Raw genomic sequence first — 6,000 nt, 5'->3', positions numbered from 1 at the left:
TGGGGTCGCAAAGAGTTAGACACGACTGAGTGAGTTCACTTTCACTTTCATGAAGAGAAGTTATTAATAAAAAAAAAATTCTACCAATAAAATACCTCCCATATAAAAGTAAAGCAACTGAGGCACAGAGAGATTTAATGTCTCTCCCAAGGCCACCAGGAAAACAAGTAGAACCTAAAACATCTGACCCCAAAAGCAAGAGGAAGAAAAGGTCTCACATCAGATGGAGTTGCCATCCCATGTCCTAAGCAGATAAAACTCCCCTTTCCCAGTTACTCTGAGAATACAGCAATACACAGGCACTACCACTTTACCTAAAAGAAGTAAAGTGCAAAAGGAAATGCACTCATTGTGCCTACAATTAATGGTGTAGCAAAGGAAGGAGGTGTGAGGCAGCCATGTTCCTAAGTGTGTACTGAACAAGATGTAGAAAGCAACATGTCCTCAGGGCTTCCCTGGTTGCTGAGCGGTAAAGAACCCACCCTCCAATACAGGGGACACAGGTTCGATCCCTGATCTGGGAAGATCTCACATGCCTCGGAGAAACTGAGCCCACGCACCACAACTACCGAGCCCATGCTCTAGAGCCTGTGTTATGCAACAAAAGAAACCTGCCTGCCACAACTAGAGAGGACAGCCTGCACACCAAAATGATGAGCCAGCACAGCCAAAAGAAAAAAGAAAGCAACACGTCCTCTATTATAAGAGATATAGAAGAGACTCCAAAGGACAAAACATTTAATGTCTAATATAACCTTTAAAGTGAAGTGCTGGGCATCGTGCCCCAAAATGATCAAAACTGGTTCTGCTGGCATTATGCCATGACCAAATGAAAAGATATAAAATAGTTTAGTTGGAAGAATTATAAAATTTTCAATGAGTTGTCAATGTGGTAGGCATATTTTGCACCATCATGACTCTGGGCCTCCTTACTCTGCTTCTAAAAGACATAATTCAACATTCTATGTAAATGGAGTGTTCCCTCCTGGGGAACTGCAACATTTAGAACTCAAACTGAGTTTCTTAAGCATGCGTTCCACTGAAAACTGACCAGCAGTCATCTCTTTTGCTTCTTCAGTTTCTTCTATGAGAATCCAAGGCATCCTTCAGTGGAACCTACTACCTGGCTATTCAACAGAGTATCAACAATCCAGCAAACATCCCAAGATAACTCAAAATGCTGAGAATTTCTTCCTTTAAATCAGGCATCCTTGTCTGACTGTATGCAGCCAATGAATCCCAAAATGAAGCAAAGCCTATTACAGAAATTCCCCAGTCTGCTCTGAAAATGGGTTTGACAATGCCATACTCAGAAAAGGTACCTACTATGACCCGTGACCAATGATACACTTGAAAAGAGAATAGGAACACCAGCTCTAGCATTTCTGGCTATGGGATCCAGAGATCCCTTTTACTCAACTGTGCAGGTGGCACCCTGCACATTTCTAGGATTCCATGGATTCATGTGATGAAATCTTGTTTGGGGCCAGGTCCCAAATTGTACATGGATTACCGTGCAGTGGGCACTGGTCCCAACCTGCACAGGACATGTCTGATGAGCTTGTTGATTCCACTGACTTTCCCTCAAAGGTTCCTTATCCACAGGTATGCATATAACACATGAACAGATGGTAGGCATCTTTAGCATTCTGCTTATAATGTTCACTCCAACAAAAGCTAAAAATTGATTATCCAGTCTTTCAGCTGCCAGCCACCAGCCCAGGTGGTGGGCTGGACATTACCAGGACATTAATTTCTACCACATTCAGGAAAAATGTAGCAAGATGTATTGGGGAGTTTATTGTCCACGAAAAGCACTGCACCTCCAAACTCTACTAATTGAACAGAATTCTCATTGCAGTTATAGCTGTAAATGGTTTTCTTTGGTAATGTGCAGCTACAAGGGCTCACAATACCCACTAGACTTTAATTTAGTGGATAAGCCCATCAACTAGACCCAAGCATCCATAAGAAACTTGGTATCCCAAAGCTACCAAGTAGCCTGAGTGGTGACCTAAATCCATCCATCTAAGAGGGCCATACCTGGACGGTGACTGGATACATTGTCCTGCAGCTATGAGATGCCACCAAAGCCCACAGTTAACTTCTTTCCTTGATGTGACACTTCCACATAAATGTAAAGGCTCACTGGGTTCTGTGAGATTCTCATCTTACCAATCCCTTAACAGGGATATGGGCATTTAAAAAGCCCTGCTATTGCTTTGTTGCTCTCTTGATGTCCATCATTACTCACTAATAAGCCAGTTGGTCTTTCAAATGCATCATGTCCAGTTGCAGTGTCAGACTAGCCACAAAAACAAAAGCCCAAGTGGAAACATCACCTTGACCTCCTCAAAGAGACTGAGCTGCCAATATTAGATTTTATATTTATGACAATTTCAGGAATACTTCTGAGTGTCACTGGTGGCATTAATAGACCATAAGCTATTACTTCACAGATGGATGAATGTGAACAGTGACGTACTAGGAAGGGAAGACAAATGCATCATTTCCTTACCTGAGTGGCTGCTTCTTAATATGCAACTGGCTAATCTAGTGCCAATTACTAAGAAGTTGGACCAGCTCTCTAAGGCAGACCATCTGCCACTCTTGTCCCTTCTAATCTAAACAATGTCATCCATGTAATGGTACCAGGACACCTGTAATGAGGTTTCAGCCTTTGGTGCTTTTAGACCTATCTAATAATGAAAACCTTCAGGTCTCACCACATTACCACATTGATGTATAATGTAGTCTGACCCATGAAGCAGACTCCTATCACATAGGTTCAGTGGTATTTGAAAAAAAATCATTAGCATCTCCATCACTGCACACAGCCTTTGGTATGCACCATGGAGTCCTAGAATGTAATGCTATCAGAACTACAGAGACAAGGAGACTGCTGCCACAGAACTTGTGGTCACCTATTGAAACAATGAGGCATCAAGTACCCTTCACTGTTTTCTCTGGCTACTTAGGGATACTGTAGGTAGTACAGCCTCTTAAAGCACATCTACATTAGCTCCTTGGCCAATATAGAGACCTCCTTTGACACACCTCTCAAATCAGAAGCCTAACCTGCTTTATGGAAACCTCATGGCCGGGCTGGGGCAGCCTGTGGGGGCCCCAAGTTGTCCACCTGTCCCATTACTACTGCTCTACTATGGCACTTTCCCAGTGGGAACACCTCTACAATGAAGAAAAGAATTACACATACTTAACACAACTCTCCTCCATCCAAGCAGTACTGGTTACAATAACCTACGTGTGTGTGTGTGGTGATCAGCTGTGCATGTAGAGCTGACCTGGGCATGGCCTGCACTTCCACCACACGCACAAGAAAGGCCCATGTTTTTTCCTGTCCACAAGTAGGTTCTAGAGCAGTGAGTGGTTTGAGCATGCATTAAAATGAAAGCACCAAAGAGGAGCCTTTGGGGGGAATAAAGGGAGCACAACAAGTGGTGAGTCACAAAATTCATGGGTCAGGCACGAGTCTACTGCCCAGTCAGAGGACAGGTACATTCCTGAAGGCCTGTACTGAATGGGGTGTTGAATACATGCCCCCTCAGATAAGACATTTGACAGAGGCTCACTTATGCATTAAACTGTGTCCTCAAAACTCGCGTGTTAAAAGGTCTAAGCCCCCCAGTACCCCCCAGTACCTCAAATCAGTAAGGCCTGATTTGGAGATAGGGTCATTAGTGAGATAACCCAGTGAAAATGAGGCCAGTAGACTGGCTCTAATCCAGTGTGTCCTAAAAAGAAGAAATGTAGACACAGGCACAAGTCCAGTGAGAACACCACATGAATGTGAAGACAGCCATCTGCAAGCTAAGGGCTCAGTCCTGGAAAACCCCTTCCCCTCACATCTCTCAGAAGGAATGAACTTTGCCAAAACCTTGGACTTGACTTCCAGCCTTCAAATGATACAGTACATTGCTGTTGTTTAAGCCATTCAGTTGTAGCACTTTATTACGGTGGCCTCCTACAAACAATTACAGATTCCAAAATGAAAATGAAAGTCACTCAGTCATGTCCGACTCTTTGCGACCCCACGGACTGTACAGTCCATGGAATTCTCCAGGCCAGAACACTGGAGTAGGTAGCCTTTCCCTTCTATGGGGGATCTTCCCAACCCAGGGATAGAACCCAGGTCTCCCTCATTGCAGGCGGATTCTTTACCAGCTGAGCCACAGCGGAAGCCCACAGACTCCAAAGACCAAGACAATAAACAACAAACACTTCCATGTTCTAAAGTGAGGTACTGGCCAGCTTGCCAAATAATGGACTCAAATGGGTTCTGTCACCACTAGCCCACTACCCAACACAGAGATATAAAAGAGTTGAGGTAGAAGAGGGAGAAATGTTACAGAATTGTCAATTGAGCAAATGTTTATGTCGACACTTCTGTTGTTGTTCAGTCGCTAAGCTGCATCCGACTCTCTGTGACCCCATGGACTGCAGCACACTGCCACACTTCTGAGGGGAGGACAAATACTATTTTCCCCTAGCTGCAAACGGGTGACAAAAGCTACAGAAAAGCTAACTGATGCCCATGGGGGTTGAGAAGCACAGGAACTCGCATCTGGCTCACAGGAGTAAAACCAAGTGGGCAGATCTGGATGTCTCTGGGAGAAAAGACAATAAGCATGCCCCTGGGAGTGAGCAGCATTTCTACCATTCACAGAAGAAAGATCTTTGACTTGTTCTTCTCCCTAAGCTCTTCTCTATCTGGGGACTGCACTGGTGGTGGCCAGGGATGGTAACAGTGAGCAGTTGGTCAACTGGGGAATAGATAGAAGATAAAAAGGCAGAAGTGATTTGAAAATATGAGAGAAAAAGAGACCCCCTGAGAAAACCTACTAATCCAAAGAACCCTGCTTAAAGGCTGGTAAAGAAATTCACAGAGGAGATGATTCTGTAAGAATAACAAGAAGGTTACTAAAGAAGACATAGCTGAAAGCCATCACATCAGTAGCAGGGTCTGTATGCACCCTGACCATCCAGAGAAGGATGAAAGGATACCGGATTACATGCACATTACACCCCATATTATACTCCTTAACTACTCCCAAGTTATCCCTCTTTTCGCACTTCTTTCCCCTTTGTCTGCTCTCTCTACTTCTTCCCAAGTCTCCCATGTCCCCATTCATTATGCCGAGTAATAACTACAAAGAATGCAGCAATTCTCTAACTGAAGACAAGCCCCCAATAATTCAAGAAGACCTTCCTAGGGGTAGTTGGGCAAGGAGAATTACAACAGAATCCATTTCCACATGCTTATTCTATATGAATGGTTTTCTAAGTTAGATCTGTCCACCAGTGAACATCGAGTACATCCAGAATTTTCTCCCTCCTCAGAATCAACTTGTCCCACCTTGACCTACAGGATCTCATCTATATTTTCCCGATACAACACTGTGACATTATAATGCTCCAGAAAAGGGAGTCAAAATTTCAAAAGGTAAAACGTCAAAAGCATCTGGGGTCCTAATCACTTAGTCCACATGAGAGCTCGGGTTAAAATCAACATGGAGACGAGAGGCCCTTGGAGGTACTGGCATACAGTGGTTCAGCCACTGTGGAAACATATTCTGACCAGTCCTCAGTCAAACATACAGCTGTTATGTATAACCAGCAAGTCTAATACAGGTACATATCCAAGAGAATTGAAAACATATGTTTACACAAAAATTTATCCTCAAATGTCAAAGTAGCATTATTCATAATAGCCAAAAAGTATAAATATCCCTAATATGGATCAGCTGATGAAAAGATAAACAAAAAACAGTATATATTTGCAATGAAATATTATTCACCCATAAAAAAGAGTGAAGGCAGAACACAGAGAATTTTTAGAGTAGTAAAAATACTCTGAATGGTATCTTAACAATGAATATATGTCATTACATGTTTCTCAAATGCCATAGAATTTATGACACCAAGAGTGAACCCTAAGATAAATTATGGGCCTTGAGAGACTATGATGTGTCAATGTAG

Source organism: Bos mutus, chromosome X (assembly GCF_027580195.1).
Source record: "Bos mutus isolate GX-2022 chromosome X, NWIPB_WYAK_1.1, whole genome shotgun sequence".
Lineage (NCBI taxonomy): Eukaryota > Metazoa > Chordata > Mammalia > Artiodactyla > Bovidae > Bos > Bos mutus.
Note: the sequence above shows the minus strand (reverse complement) of the source record.